Below are 18091 nucleotides of genomic sequence, written 5' to 3'. Positions count from 1 at the left end.
ATTTTTCAAACAGATGACTGGAATGCGAATATGGTTTCGAGTTCGTTATGATTCTTATTGCACGCTTCTGAAGAACTAAAATTCGATTCAAATGGCATATTGCACTGTTCCCCCAAATGATATTGCAGTAGGTAAGGTGCGGCAAGATCAAGGTTTGATAAAGTCTAATAAGTATGTTGAACGGTAAAATATGTTTTAGCCTATTCATAACACCGATTGTTTTCCTTATCTTCACACAAACCATATCAATATGTTCCTTCCACATTAATTTTTCATCAATTACTACACCCAAGAATTTCACTGACTTAACAAAAGAAATCTTACAATTATCAATACATATATCAACTTCATTTACAATATATTTGTTTCTAGGCTTTAAAGCATACAACATGTTTTATCCACGTTTAATGTAAGTCTATTTGCTTGAAACCAATCATTAACTAAACAAAGTTCATGATTAAAAGTTGAACAAAGAACATTCATATCATTACCAGACAAGAATAAACTAGTGTCATCTGCAAAAGCAATAGTGTGAAGTAACTTACTTGAAAAATGCAAATCATTAACATATATAAGGAATAATCGTTCTATCTGATATAGTTTTTGTATTTTCGCACAACATAGGGCTTACTTTCTCCACGCATGTTTCATCGCACAGTATTAGTACAACGTAATGAATAATGATATAGGTTCGAGCAAATTGTAATGCTTATAGCCTCACTCCTGCACGTAATGCTTCAGAGACGCATTCTTAGAAATAAAAAAAAAATACACGAAAGATTAATGTTTTTCGTGTTTTATGCCCCTGAGTAGACCAACTTATTTCACTCAAGTCCTGATTTATTTATTTATTCATTTATCTTTTTATTATTATTATTATTATTATTTATTATTTATTGTTCATTATTTTTTATTTTTTATTTTTATTTATTATCATTTTTTTTCTTGGTGGTGGTGGGGGGGGGGGGGCGGAGCTGGGGTTCTGCTCGAATTCCGATCAGGTGTCTTCCAAAAACAAACAAACAAACAAACAAACAAACAAACAAACAAACAAACAAACAAACATATTAAAACACAATGCTGTTTTACCACTCAAAAGTCCCACCCATTTCGTGAATCTAAATCGAAATGGTGTCCCCTATATAAATAAAAAAAGAGTATAATCATTCATTCTCCAAATGAGATGTCTTATTGTCAACGGATCAAGCTCATCAACATTTTGTTTCCGATAGGCAACTTTTTTGTTTCTTTTCTTTGTTCTCCCCCCCCCCCCCCCCCCCCTTCCCCGATTTACTTCAGCATCTTTGGTACGAAAAAAAAAAAGTGATGGGGCTCGGACCGGTCCACTTACTTAGTACAAGTGCGAGACCGATATGGATGTCCTGACGGATCAGAGGTAAATGATTATTGCCACGCATTTGACTTATTATGCATTTTAGAGTGGAATATTCGAGAAAAAAAATTTATGATTATTGGTATTTGTATTAGCGGCATTTGTAATAGTATTACTAACTGTATTATAATTATCATCATTATTATTTTGATAATTATTATTAGTATTAGTTGTTGAAGTCATCGTATAGTACAATGTAGTAGTTATCGTAGTTAGAACAGTATCACCGGTACACACACACACACACACACACACACACACACACACACACACACACTCAAACACAGACATTGATTGGAATACATAAAAGTAATTGTATAGTTTTGGTTGACATGGAGCTTCAGATTTCTTGTGAAATATAAAAGAGCATGTAATTCTACGAGGAATTCAAATTTCATTTGATTAATCAAAATCTGTTTTGAGATGGCTGAAATATCCCAAATAAAGTAGTCCCAATAAAAGATGGGATCCACATTTTATAAGCACCACAACCGAAGCTATACCACCCCTTTAACCACTTCTCGCTCTGTAACTTTGTCTTACATAATTTTATTATTATGAATATCAGCTCTGTGAAAAACTTGCTCGTATAGACTTATATGTACTAGCTTGCAAAACTTTTTGTGTAATCTACGATTATTGTGCGTATGTGTACGCGTGCATTATAGGGCTTACACCTGTAAATGAAATGGAATGTCCCAGACCCCTTCACAAATTCGTACCAAAGATACCAAAATAAATGAAGAAAAAAAATAATTAAAAATCATTAATGCAGTTTGGCATAATACTGAATAGCTGCAGATATTGAGTATGAATTCCTCTACAAACTGCATTTTGGTTTGAACATGAAAGCTTTTCTCATAGAATTTGAAGGGACTATATTATTTCATTTGGTGCGTGTACGGAAAATAGGTGAGTTTTTGAGTGACAAGAACTCGTAGTCTGGCTTTGTGGACCCTTGGACAGAGTTTGAGCCGAAGAACCTGCCTTGCAAATTTGATGGATGACAGGGTATAGCTCACTTATCCAGCTTAGTGAAGATGAAATGCCTCATTTCTTTCAGCTATTTTACAGAATTTTTTGAAATTTGAATTTTAACGCACGTCTCTATGGGGAATTATTTACCCGTGTGAGCCCGATAGGGAGTTTACGTATGCATTTGTTTATTTACTCTCTTTTTTCGTTTCCATATTGAGTCATTCGGATGTCCTATTTAAAACTGTGTCATCAAGGTTATGCTATCCCTTTCTTTCTCACCCTCTCTACTCTCTCTCTCTCCATCTCTCCCTCTCTCTCTCGCCCTCTTTCTCCTCACTCTCTTTCTCTCTTTCACAAAACTAAACAGACGCACAGGCACACACACACACACATACGCACACACAAACGTTTGAGTTCAGTTGTGCTATCACTTCACTTCAACATAGACACGCAAATTCATAACTAACGATATTCAAGTTGTCGTTGCTCATTATGAAGGCATTTACACGCAAAGTAAATGATTAGCATGACGTGCAATCTTCGAGGATTATGCCACGTGTATAGGATTACACTGATGACTGATCAAAGCATGGGGGCGATAATAGACGTAAATACACAATAGAAAGTTAAGCGATGCCAACTATGCTTCGGAATATCCTCATTTTGAATGAGAATTATATGAAATGGTTTTGGTAATTTCTTCTCTGACATTAAAAAAAGTGTATGTTTGTGTCTTTGATCATATCTGTCAATATTGCAAATAGTTTACAGTGCACAATATCCAATGAATGGTCTAAATGAACAGTCTGTGATTGGTGATATTCGGGTATAATGCAGTATAATGTAACTCATGCGGCGAAGATGGACATCGTTATTATTGCGAGCAATGACATCACGTCAGGTATAATTTATTTGATAAAATTTTAGAATTTGACTGGGTACAGATCGAGGAGGCTTGAATGAAATAATGTGTAGTTATGTCGACCCTATAATATAGCATTATGTCAATTGTATGAAAGACTATTATTTCATGTACAATCTCTTGAGGAAATATAACTCACAAGAGACTGTCAAGAACGCCATCACTAAAGTTAAAGCGTAATACCAATCCATTTTCAATCTACATTATTCAATAAACAGAGAAAATGCAGAAGAATACAGTGTTAGTCCTTTCTTCAAAATCGGTCACAAAACTGAGACAGTTGTATGAAATAGTTGTTACAAGTTATCACCAAAAAGTGATATTGCCCCCTCCCCCTCGGACTAAAAGATACGGAATTAGTGGGCACGATGGTGTCATGAAGTCTTATTTTCCCGCTGGAAGACGGTGTTGCGCAAATAGATACCAAATGTTTTTGTTCATATTGTGACGTAGCAATATACACAGTATGTGTAGGTTGGTGGGGGACTTGTGAGGTCATAATACCCGCCTATCATCACATCTCATTATTTTGAAAGGTTCTAGGGCATTTGCCCCCGTGGACATATTATTACCTCAGACCCTTCCCCTTACCCTCTATATTTAAACCCTAATCCTAATCCTGAACCTAATCATAACCCTAACCAAAACTCTAACCCTAAACCTAACCCTAATCCTAATCTTTGCTGTAACCTTACCACTAACCAGTCTCTTCTATGTTGTCTTTGAAAGTTTACTCATATGACATGGCATGCTAATTGTACAACTAACGCTAAAGCTCCGCTGGTGAACGCTTGATATATTTTGACGATTGATTGATCGATCGATTGATTGATTGGATAGAGATTGACTGATAGATTGTTTGATTGGTTGATTGACTGATTGATTGATTGATTGATTGATTGATTGATTGATTGATTGACTGACTGATTGATTGATTGATTGTTTGATTGATTGTTTGATCGATCGATCAATTGATTGATTGATTGACTGGTTGGTTGGTTGGTTGATTGATTGATTGATTGATTGACTGAAAGTGAAAGAAAGTGAGAAAATGAGGAAAGAGAGTGAGAGGAATAACCGAATAAACTTGTCCAAACCTGTTTTTATTTACCCTTTGTGTTTGCGATACGGGCATAGAGCTGCGATCAAGTGGACGACTGGCGGAACCGACCGCCCAACGCTCTGTTATGATTACGGGATTCATAAAAGATTAGGAAGCACCGTGACCACCGGCGGATGCGGAAGAAATCGAGAAATCGGAGGGCGCGGCGTGAGAACTGGTTCAATTGTCCCGGTCTGGTCATGTCCTTTACACTCGATCGGCAGATACATTTTACCAGAGTAAATGTTTTGGTATCTCTATTTGGTTTTCCGACTCTAACATCCTTCTAGTGATGGATTCCCAGGTGATAGCTTTCTCCTGCTCCTGTTATATCTGGCGATATTTCTTTTTCCTTCCAACTATTACACACTATCTTCAAACGTGGTAACACCACACCAGATGGATGGTTGTCGGGGTCACAATAGTTCGATTCTTTTTTTTTTCTTTCTTGATTTCATCCGTCAAAGGTTAACCGAATGTCAAAGCAATCAGAAAAAAAGGTCAGTAACTGTTTCATTATCGTACTCGTGAGAAGACTCGCTAATTGGAGATCCGCATGCTGTCACGAAATTTGCGGTGAGGTGAAGCGATTCAATAAAGCCACTCTGAAAGTGTTTCACGACTAATTCGAGGTCCATAATAGCGCAACAGTCATTGTTATGAATCTTGTGGAATTCTGATTCTGTGCTTTTCGCGGAGTGAGACTTTCCTTCTTTTCGGCGACCCCGCACTACAAGATAAAGAAACAACAACATCAACAGCCTGGATCGATTTTTACAGTCGGCCTAAAATAGTTATGTATTTAGGGTTAACTTGGCCGATATGTGGAATTTTAAGGATATTATTTTCCTGACAGAAGTCCCCCTTTTTTATTCCAAAATTCAGAGTTTTGAAGTCGTGAAACAAAGAGCAAGAATATAGTGTTCCAACACCTTCATAATTCTCACGTCTGACTTAAGATGGTGAGGATTCAGCGCATTTGTATGGCGCCATATGTAGGCCTATGTTAAAAAATCAACAACAAACATCAAGGGTCAGCATTAGCTGCTGCTCGGACACGTCGACTGTATAATCATTAATATAGAATGTTATCAATTATATGGGTACACCAAATTTTATCAATAGTCTAGCAATTTTCCACACAATTAATGGTGACTAACCCAACTTGAACAGAATGAACACCTGATAGATCTTTAACTCGTCAAGCAACTTTGCACATTAAGACAGCGCCCCAGCGACACGTTTCAGGTTCATTCCGTTACAACAATAACAGTTGTTTTACATAATACCATGATGATGAATAATCGATTTGTTCATTAACATAATTTGCTTTGGATAGAAAAGAAATGATATTTAAATAAATCTATGATATTTCTATGATGTCTTTGAATGTATCTTTGTATACTTCGCTCATGTTATCCACTTATGTTATGATTTTTTTTTTTTGTCGTTGATTATTGCTTTTTCTTTCGGTTTTTGAATCAAGAAACAGAAGTAATATAAAGAACCGAACTGACCTGAATAAGAATCATTATTCCTACAAACGCAGTGCCATGTTGAATTTATACTTTTTGTACATTCTGTTGAAAGAAGTGAAAATAAAACCTTTGAATTGAATTGAATTATTAAAAGTGAAATCTTCCTTTTCGAGAATCTGCCATGGTAAATGATAAATCTGATGAGTTTTTGTGGGCTTTGTGATGCAGGGACCGGACGACCCGGGCGTAATTAATACAACGACGACAACCACAACCACAACAACAATAATAAAGAATCTCAAATACCCTTAAACTTATACGGCATGTTCTGTCATTTTCATTCCAGATTCTCTTCCCTAAATTACTACACTACGATGGGAATGACCCTGAAGAGAATTTTTCAACCTGTCGGAAAGCCTAAAAAAAGACCCACAAACCTTTGCAATGCAACATATCTTGCCATACGTGTACTTCTTAAACTTGATATTCAGATTTATGGTCAACATGTAATCTACAAATTACACCATGAACCATACATCTTGTTGGCGTACTCGAATGAAGTTCGACACCCTCGTCCGAAACTCGTGCTTTTGGTCACTGTTTGGTAACCTGGAGTACCACTGTTCGAGGGGAACAGCCGTGAATATTGACAAAACCGTGGCATTATTATTTTTTTTTTTCCGCTGGGCTGCTTGGCATGGAGTTTTATCCGAGCGCCATCTACGATTCAAATAAGACAATGATCGAAGAGCTTGCTTCCAAAAGGCGCAGGCTAAATCCATTGGAAACTGAAGGATTAGCGCCTTTTGGAAGCAAGCTCTTCATAATTTATTTTATCATAACCTCTAAAGCCAGTTTGGAGTAAATATGGGCACTGACATTAGTACGAATGACCTTTCTGATTAATTCTCAGTCGGTTTATAGGGACACTTCATTCGTTTTCAGAGCGACATAATTCATTATGCTTTACGTAAAATTTATGGGGTTCATCAATCAATATGTTAAAACACAGAATGAACCTGCGTAGACCAGACGACCATGCTTGAGAATAATCCGTAAATTAATAAACGCTTGAAAAAGCGTCCATTCATTATTTTGCATCGAATGCATTAACAATCTCTTTCTATTGATATTGACAAATACCACTTTAGGTTGCTGATGTCAGAAACGGTGGATTTGCTGGCAAGCAGCATTTGTAAGGATTACATGAATGATTAGTACACCACAGATGCTTAACCAAGTGAATTTAAACAACAACATGCCTGTTGGTACGAATTACCTTTTTTTTTTCCTGCTAATGAGCAAAGACATTGAGACACAGCACGCCTGTAATATGAAGTGTTTGACCCCAAAATGGGCCAATTAATTTAAAAGAAAAGTAAGCCCATCATCATGTACAGCAAAACAAAACCTTTCAAGTGATACTTAATTTGTAAATTTGTTTGAAAGTTTCTTTGGGATAACTGCCCCCCCCCCCCCCCCCCTGTGCCATCTTGCTTCTTTATAAATGATTTTACTCCCTAGAGTTGAGTAAACGAGAACACTACAGTGGTAGTTGTCGATGTGTGAACAACGAACAGCTTCAGAAGGGCCCTGGGCTAAATGCCTCGGCATAATCTTGGGAAAACGATGACCAGCAGAACCGAATTATGAAGATTTTGCTAATGTTGTGGTAGCTAAACAGATGTGAGAACCTTCTTGATCAAATTACACATAATTATATTGATAAATTATATTTTTTAAAGGAAATACCTAACAGACGAAATCATTAAAGTAACGATGAACGATTTATTATGTTGTCCTTTTATTTCCCTTCATGATTTCAGTGATATCTGTATAGTCTCATGATGGTAGGCCTAATAGTAATAGTAATAGTAATAATAATAATGATGATATTATATATGTATTATATATATATATATATATATATATATATATATATATATATATATAATATACATATATAGATATAGTGTAGATTGTGTATTGTTTGTATGATAAAATTGCTATACTTGCAGAATATAGGGAGAAACATCTCAAAGCAGCCAGTTCACCGAAATATGAAAAATAGCATCTTTGCTTTTGAGTCTCATTAACACTAGAATTAACTCTGCATATTTTTTTTCTTTATTTTAGATCCTTTTGGAACATCTTTTAGGCCTTGTGAAACCATTTTCTTTTATAAACATGAAAGTCGTCATATCTTTTTTTTAATGTTATGTTATATGAAAATGATATTAACGCTACAATTCGCGTGTATTGCACTTGATACACACACATACACACACAAAACTGCCAACAATAAATTTTCGTCGAATCTATCTAAACTACTAACGCGTAAATCTCATATAAACACAAAATGTGGAATACCTTACCATTAGAATGTTTAGCCAGGAACTCCCAAACTGTAGCAGTCTTTAAATCAAGGCTCATTTTTTTTTCCATTTAACTGTACATTACCACCAAGTATACCAGAAGCTTTTACAGCGCAGAAAAATACATTATTTACATAGGTTTTTCGATTCATAGATTGATATTTATCTATGTTCCCTACTTCTCTTGACTTCTTCTTGTTCCGCTAGTTTGAAATTTCATTTGGAATTGGAATTGTATGTTTTTGTATAATCTTTTCATTTTTTGAGCGCATAGGGACATTATCACTTTGTGTTTTGTGCTATATAAGCACTGTCAATTATCATTATTATTATTATCATTGTTATTATGATTATATATATATATATATATATATATATATATATATATATATATACAACCATATTTTTCATTTATTTCTATACTATATCTATTTTTGTGCTTTTACTTATTCATGTATGTACATGGACTGAGAGAAAAAGTAAAATCTGAAATGCCTACCTGCTTCTTTAATTCTTCTATCCGTTCTCCGTTTCTTTTTCACAAACACTGATTACTCGGGGCTTACAGCCAAACAAGCTTGCTTTCATGTAGGTCCCGTCATACTTTTCTTTGATCAACCCCATCTCGATTTCGATTTTGACCAGTTATCATTAGTAATGATACATATAATTACTGTGTTATCACCATGTATATTGTTTGTGTTTTGCACATTGTTTACAAGGTGAAAGAACTTTTTTGATTTCTGTTATAATGTCCATAAATGAGAAGTATGGAAATAAATGAATTGAATTGAATTGAAAAAAAAAATAATCCAACTACCCTGGCTCATTTTTGTTTCGTCATGCCTAAATATGTGAGAGAGAAAGGAAAAGAAAGTCACGCGTAATACTGTGATTTCAACAGGGCCTCCAGCAGCTGCAAAGGCTGGTGCACGTCCATATTGACAGCAAAAGTACAGATGCTCTTCTTAAACCGGAATTGAACTTTACAATTACTTCCGGAGAAACAAAAGTACAGTGACTCTACACACCCACTTGGTGGCTTCAGACGTCGATTATCGATTACCCAAAAATGTCAACACGGTAAGGGAAAAGAGAAGTATTGGCGAAACCATTTCATCTGAATGGAATTCAAACCAGGTCAACGCAAAAGGCCTGGGAATTTTCCTCTCAGCAAGGTCATTACAGATATGATTGGACCGCTGGAAACGCATGTATCTGATGTTCTGTGTTTATGTTGGTTTGCTGGCTGATCATGTTCACACAGTTAGGTCGCGACAGGAATCATACATGTGCGAGAGAAAAATGCGAGAGGTCATTGTGATAATACGCAGCAGCTCTCCCCACCCTCAATATATACATATCTTTCTCTTTCTGTGACCCTTAACTTGCATTCACGTGCACTTTTTTCCTAATATTTTCTGTACCCACGTATAAACTCTAATGTTCCTCGCAATTTCTCCTTACACGTATAATGCTGACACACACAAACACTGAAGATGACTAACTTGTGCCTTGATATGTCCTCTACATAACTATGACATTACATGTTCATGATTCTAGTCACATAGTTCCTAACGTATAAGTTAAACAGAGTTGAATTTTCAGCAGATTAGGACTGTCATAAGGTTTCTCTTTCAGTTTGTTTTTCCACCTCTCCACTCAACACTATAAATAACAGATGACAAGGACTACAAAGCTAGATACTCCTGGGAAGCATCGGTTTCGACACGATTAATTTACAATTCATGGAAAGATGAAGATAGTTTTTCTTATAGATAGTCTACTAGTGTAGCACAAACACATTTTGCTATATGGTGAACGAGAATTGTAATAACGTGATATTTAGGAGGGGAATAGTGATGATGATAAAGAAGATGATTATAGCAATCAGGATAACAATGATGATGATGATGATGATGATAATGATGATGATGATGGTGGTGGTGGTGGTGGGGGTGAACTTTCAGTCACAGTGGATGTATGAGGAGATGGAAGGGGAAGGGGGATAGAAGAAGGAGAAAGGGAGTTTGGGCCAAGAGGAGGAGGAAGGGAGGTAGAGGAAGAGGAGGGGGAGAAGGAGGAGGATGCGGGATAAGAGGAGGAAGAAGATGAGGACGAAGAGGAGGAGGAGGAGGAGGTGGTGGTGGTGGAAGAGGAAGAGGAGGTGGAAGAGGAAGAGGGCGGGAGGAGAGAATGAAGAAGAAGGATATAGGAGGAAAATGCAGATGAACAGAAGGTGGGAATGAAAGGTATGGAGGATTACAAGGGACGGGAGGGGGATGGTGATGACGAGGAATCAGAAGAAGAAGAGGAGGAGGAGAAGGAACATGATAATAATATACCATGCAGGAAGAATGACGGCGATTTAGGGAGGCTGTTTAGCGCGTATGAATAAGAAGAAAATGACGCTAAGGGGACGGGAATGAGAAGGCAAGCATGACAGATGGGTAAAAAGAGGAGGAAGAAGATGATACAGGACAAGGAGAAGGAGTATTATAGGACTAGCTGAGTAAGGTATACGCAAGTGAGAGAAGTATTATAGTATGTAAATTGTGATACATGTGTATTTCACGCTTGCAATGGGCATGATGGGGAGATGATAAGTGTAATGGTCAGGCAGCAAGAAGTTACTAATTATCTCTGCATGTCTATGTATATCATATATGAAGAGTTTGTTTGCAAAAACCGATAAGTCCATTTTTGAAGATTTTGAAGTACGGTCTCTGTCATAAAGTACAAAATAATACCTTTTAAATGATATGTTGGTCACCACATACAAAGGTACATTTTTGAAGTTATGGTCAAAAGAAGCAAAAATTTTCTTATTATTCTCTTTATTTTTCTTGACCTTTAATAGCAAATATCTCCAGTTGGCAAATATGGACGGTTTTTGCGAACATACTCTTCATATATATATATATATATAATATATATATATCAGGCAGCAAGAAGTTACTAATTATCTCTGCATGTCTATGTTTATATATATATATATATATATATATATATATATATGTATATATATATATATATATATATATATATATATATATATATATATATATTTCTCACTCTCTCTCATCACGAGAGTCGAACAGTTTTTTTTCCTGCTAATAGAGTGGTAATAATGCCGTAATCAAATACGAATCACAGCTGAACAAATTAAAGTAGGCCTACTCTGTTATAAAGATGGAGTGAGATTGTTTTGATGAGGCTAAGTATATTTAATGTTGTTTAATCGTCCTGATTTGAAAAACAAATGTGTGGTTAAGAGCAAACTGTTATATTTCCAAATAGCTAAAATCGCATTATAAAAGCATAGTTTCCTTCATACGATTCAGTTACAGTTTGCCTATGCATTTCCTTAAACTATGTTTTGTTTTATTGTAAAGAAAATGATCTGCATTAATTTCGCTTAAAGGGGAAGGCTAGTAACTGATCAGTGGGAATCAGTGGAAATGCTGGGAGATGATTGTTCCAATCCTTATGGGATTAATTCAAGAGTACATTATATATCTATTGTTGTGTGAAAATTATTTGCTTCAGAATGGTCTCATATTCAAGTAATGTGCAGTTTAATGTTTCCAGGTAAGCGTCCCTAGTCAGTGACGGGGCATTAATTTGCACATTACTTGAATATGAGACCATTCTGAAGCAAATAATTTTCACACAACAATAGATATATAATGTACTCTTGAATGAATCCCATAAGGATTGGAACAATCATCTCCCAGCATTTCCACTGATTCCCACTGATCAGTTACTAGCCTTCCCCTTTAAATATGCAAAAGTCACATTGTAAACCAATTTTTGTTTTGTATAATTATGTAAATGTCATGTTCTTTTATACTTTTGTCAGAAATGAAATAATATGAAAATAATGAAAAAAAAAATGAATATCACTATATGCCATATGGTCTTTATTTATCTATGAGGTCAGTCGAAAGAATTCAGAGTCAGTCTATAATACTATAAAGTATATTATTCCCTAATAACGGGAGCAACGGTATATTCCATTTGTCACGAGGGGAAAGGGCAGTCGCGTGGGAACATCCGAGAAAGATTAGCAATTTCGAGGATAATCCAATCCAAAAAAACCCACTCTCGTGGCAATGACGATGAAGAGAATAAGGCGGTTTCAATGTCAACCTCAATATCGTATCCATGATATCAGCATGAAATAGGAAATGATGACGGAAGGGGCGAAGAAAAATATAAGGTTACCAGGCGATAGCTGAAGGGAAAACAAAAATAGCTCTATAGAAAGGCCGCGTCAGCCAGTTCTGTGGTTAAGTTTTTCGTACTAACAAGTCTGATATAATCATTCGATATATCAGTGAGTTACATAAACTGTAAGCAAAATTGTCGAAGCGTCACTTTGTTGATGTTATTATACGTAGGCCCCTATTCATCAGAGTGATCACGTCATCGACTACATATCTGGGAAGAAAATGGTGATAAAACCATCGTTGACTGTTCTTATTACATGAATACATGATCTGTAAGCCTATAGAGAAAATAACTTGAAGCTCAGCGTTGGCATGATTCGCAGATTATATTAAAAAAAAAAGAATTCGTGACATTACAAAGTGACTTCCTTTTGCAATTATGGGAGTATTTATGTGTGTATGTTTAGCGTTAATTGCTCACAATTCTTACCAAGGTCTCAATTGATGGAAAAAAAACCCGTTGCACTCTGAACTGTTTTATTTTTCTGTCATTCAAAACAACTTTGTGATGCCAAACTATGGCATGTTTTTAACCTACATTCTTTTTTTTTTGAAGTTGAATTTCCCATGAGCTAATGTCATGTCACGAGGCCTGCACTTGCACTTCACATAAAGTCCAATGCCAATCGCACCCCGATCGATAGCCGTGTATAGAACATTGGTGGGCATTTATACCATACTAATGCAATTTTTCACTTCCTTGTGACAATTCATGGACCTTATCTGGAAGTCCCTTATCCTGCAATGTACAATGTAACCTAATGTACAGCTTCTGAAGGTATCATGCTAGTTCCACCTTTCCCCCTTATTGTTTTTCTCTCTAAAACAGTAAAAATTTGGCAGGTAGGATGAAGTGTAAACATAATGAACTTTTTTGGGGTTTTTTTTTGTTTTAGTTTAACAAACATGGTTACCATGGAAAGCAACAACTCCGCCCACACACACGCACACAGCTTCACGTTGCATTTGCCATTTACCTAACCAACAGCAACATTTTACAAGGTACTGCCCTTCGGATGAGCAAGTCTATTAGCTCAACACGTCCATGACGTACTTACAGTTTCATGGCCCTGAGTCGCTGTCATAAAAACTGTTCTTGAAGAGGCGTATGGGTTGACAATTATAGGGTTTGACGCTGTAGAATCACGTCGCATTTTTCTCCCTGGCATCCATTTGCCGGTAAAAATAAAAGTAACAACAACAACACACAAGAAGAAAACAAATCAAAACCAATATTTACATGTAGCATGAAACATTAAAAGAGTTCATTTTAAGCTTTAAGCTGATACTCAATAGATAGTACAATAATAAAAAAAAAACTGGATGGCTGGAAGCGAGGATGAAACATCATCTAAAATATTGAACACGTTGAAGAGTTTAATTTTACTGAAAAAAATACTCATCTCTAGGTGGCGCTCAACCTCATAATACGTTATGGAACGTGATAGTGTACTTGTAATGTCCGTTCTCGTTTCTTATGGCATACACAGGCTGGTTGCGACTATAATTTAATGCATTCTCCAATACCCGATGCAGTACTCAGTTGGGATTCACCAAATTGTCGTTGTTATTATTATTATTTTTTTTTTGGTAATCAAAGACTAAAAGCATTGCATCAAAGTCTGGATAATATTATGTACAATGTATGAAACAAGAGTGCAACGATTCTATTTCAATTTCTTTCATAGCGTTCTGTAACATTTCTTCGATCCATCACTATAGTTGTCATTTTGATGAGTTTGAATGAATACTCCCTTCTCTTATTTCAAAGGGGATTTCCGGACCAGATAAAAGTTAGTCTGAAGAGTAAGAGTAAGAATTTATGAGAACAACAGCAAATTTTATCAAAATCGGGTAAAAATCATAGAACTTATGAAAATGTGATTTTTTGTTAAGTGTTGCAAAACAGCTCTCGAACAGTTGATATGGATATTGCAAATGAGCTAGCGAAGATAATGCTATCACCTCACAAATTTCCATTTATCTTGTACAAAAATTGACAGAATTTTTTTTTTCTGCTAATAACTACTATAAAGTAGAATGATATCATGGTATTCCTGACTTTAATCAAAGTTCAGAATAATCATCTGTCTCCTATATTGGGATTTGAGAACGGGGCATATAAAGACACACATTGCGTATAGCAAATGGGAAAAATAACACTCCCTAAAAAAAATACATAATCCTATAGATTGTCGAAATCTGTTTACAAACGACATATGGCAAGTTGTGAGGTGATTATATTGCATCATTCACTTGCATATTCATCATGGTCCCCACATAGACTGACAAAAGAAGTGCAGTGAAAATGTAGCGAAACTTCACAATACCATAACTGCAATGGCTTTATTTTTGTTTGATTTTGATCAAATTTTCACCGCGGCTGTGCTTATGCAATGCTATGAAACTTTACTTTTCGAATCTGACTACTTTTGAACTGTATTATATAAATATATCAATGATTAAAATCCTTTCTTCTTCTTCTTCTTCTTTTTCTTCTTCTTCTTCTTCTTCTTCTTCTTCTTATTATTATTATTATCATTATTATAATCAGTATTGTAGTAGTATTATCATTATTCATGATCATCATTATCATGATTTTTAGGCCTATTATTCAATTTTTTAAAAAAATCTACACATATCTGTAAGCTGATCAAACGCCATGCACAATATTCATAAATTCAACGTTTATGTAGGCCCTATTATTATAAAAAGCCCAGAGAAATATACCTATCCTATAGTACTCGTACCTTCTTATGTTTTTCTTCACTTCTTTTTTTTTTTTTGGTGGGGAGGGGGGGGGGGGGGAGATGGGGGGGGGGGGGGCGGGTGAGAATTTAATACTTCGATGTACCCCCCCAAGGCGCCCCCCCCCCCCCCCCCCGCTTTGACATGACAGCTACGAGCTGCGCTTGCTGCAAGCTCAGCTCACTCGCGTACTATGTTATAGTTATGGTACGCTGTGTGTGTCTTCAATAATTCTATCTGATTAAAGAAAATTGACATTTCGCAGACTTTTTCATGCAGCAATTCATGTGACAAAAATAAAATAAATGACAAAAAACAGAAGCTATGAATTTTGATAACAATTTGAAGTAGATTCTGAAAGGATGATAAAAGTGATTCAGCGAAACCGGTGGCATACCATACCTTGACACGCCGACAACGTAGGTCCACAGCAGCAGCCAGCCGGCCGGTAGCGGTGCTGCCCAAAATTATTGAAAATTTAGGTGGGTATAGCTCGTGGATACGTTTGTTATTAATGTAGCTTCTATTTGGTGGAGGAAAAATACGTTCGGACCAAATTTAGCTATTTATTATAATCATTATTATTAATTTTTCTGTGATGATCGGGCAGGTTCTGTTTTTGTAAAATCGTAACGAATTGATTCATTACAAAATATTGAATTTGTGGGACTAACGTAGAACGTTAAACTGTGGTGGAGCTAGTTTAATATCGCACCGCACTGCTCATCACAATGTTCGCATGTTCGCATTTAGGACACACGATTAGTACTAGATCTATTAGTGTGAGGCTGATCATGTCATATTTTGCAAATTTGCAGAAGCCTGAACAAGTTGAGTGTACTTTAGTCAAGAAAGAAAATATGTGACCGTGCACCTCAAAACAAACAAAAAGTCGCCAGACATGAATTTTTAGTGAAGACCATATCCTGAAAGAGCAGACTTTAAGCTTTAAAATGATGTATAACTCAAATCAAATGGACTCTCCTAACCTATCTAAATATTGGAAAGAAAGCACAAACTCAGGAAAAGTGTGAACTGAGAAAAGAGGCTCTTAAGTACAGTGTCTATTCAAGCGCTTAATCTTTACCAAACCGTGCTGGCTGTGTGATGAATGGGACAAAAAACAGGAAGTAAACCACCAGAGTAACAACAATGAAGGGATTAGCAGATTAAACTGAAATTAGGCATGCCTCATTAACACATTCTGTCCATAATTAATTTTAACTGTCAAAGCAGTAGCACTATCCTTTCAAAAGTTATTAGAGTCGAAAGTGAAGAGTGTGGACAGGGTTTTTTCAGAAATGAAAAAGGGATTCTAAAGACACACATAATCACACTATTCTACCAAAAAAGTTCGAGACAAACTGCTAAAAAAAACACACTTTCCTGCCCGTTTTATGATACCAAATTTTAGCATAATGTAAAAGAAGACCCGTTCTTTCAGAAAATATGAAAAAGTCAAGTTCGGCTAGGTTGACCCATTTCACTTATTTTCAGTCCTCACGCAAAATCAGTGTGTGCGACTTTATGTTCGTTTTGAGGTGCACAGTCACATATTGTAACTCGTAGTGGTAGAAAAATTAAGCATCCACTGATCCAGTGATAGAGTCTACTCGATGTAGATCTAGTACACATCATCTAGTTCTAAATGTTAGTAGTAATAGTACATGTAACCTTAGTTGTATGTTATGATTGTTTGGTCGTATGGTTCATACGATTAGTTAACCATGCTTGCCAATTTGTATATCACTGTTTATATGTTTAGTAGGTATAGACTATTTTATATACATCATTGTAATATATCACAAACATGTATTCTTTGTTATTTATCTTGTATTTATGTGTGGTACTCTCATTCATACCCCAGAATGAGGTCGGAAGAGTCAATAAAAAACCCGTTATTAAAATCTCTTTCTCTCTCGAGACACAATGCCCGAATCACCCAATCTTGACAATAGCATGAACTGAAACATACACTTGTACTCCTACGAGTCCTAGTAGGCAGTATGAACAACATTGCAAAGCTTATTGCATTATTGTCAAGTAAATATGCATGCAGTAGAAAATACCGGAGAAGTAAATTTAATTCACTCTTCTCCACTTCTCATTATTTTTACTTTATAATCAACATGTTTGTTAAATGATCAACAAATCTCGAATGAATGGTTCTACTACTTGTGCTACTGTAAAGCAAAAACGCCAAGGTTCGACCTCCCTGTGCCAAAATTTAACCGCACACAAACGCATAGGTTTTACATGTAGCAGGTGGTCAAATTTTGGACGGCCTTATGGTCGAATCATGGGCAGCTGGCTTTACTAGAAGTAGATGAACTTCTACTAGACTCTAGGGCCCGAATTCACGAAGGTGGTTTAAATTTAAACCATGGTACAAATTTAGACCATGGTCTAAAATAAGCGTTAAATAGGCGTACCAATACTTGCGCGCATCAATGCACGTTTTTTTACTGGATGGCTGTTAGCGTACGCAATCTGTCAATCATAAATACGCAGAAGAAATATACATAAACCATGGTTTAGATTTAGACCACCTTCGTGAATTCGGGCCTAGATGTTCTACTGTACTAGCCCTAGGCCTTATTCTATTTAATATATTGAAATTGAATTAAATTAAGATTGTTTTCTCCACTTTCTCCCTTACAGTTCGTGAATGCTGTTGTGCCAACACACATTTTTTAGGTCTCTGACTCTGTTTCAAGCCAGGGCGGTGGCAGAATTTCTGAATTGATGTCTGGCAGAGGGGGAAGAGGCGGCGGGCACTGGAGGGGTCACCGAGGAAGGGGACGACAGAGGGGTGGAGACAGACGAGGCGGAGGAGGATGGAGGAGAGGTCGGAAGGATGATG

Source organism: Diadema antillarum, unplaced genomic scaffold (assembly GCF_040938485.1).
Source record: "Diadema antillarum isolate AM-2024a unplaced genomic scaffold, OU_Dant_1.0 seq00000501_RagTag, whole genome shotgun sequence".
NCBI classification, from domain to species: domain Eukaryota; kingdom Metazoa; phylum Echinodermata; class Echinoidea; order Diadematoida; family Diadematidae; genus Diadema; species Diadema antillarum.
Note: the sequence above shows the minus strand (reverse complement) of the source record.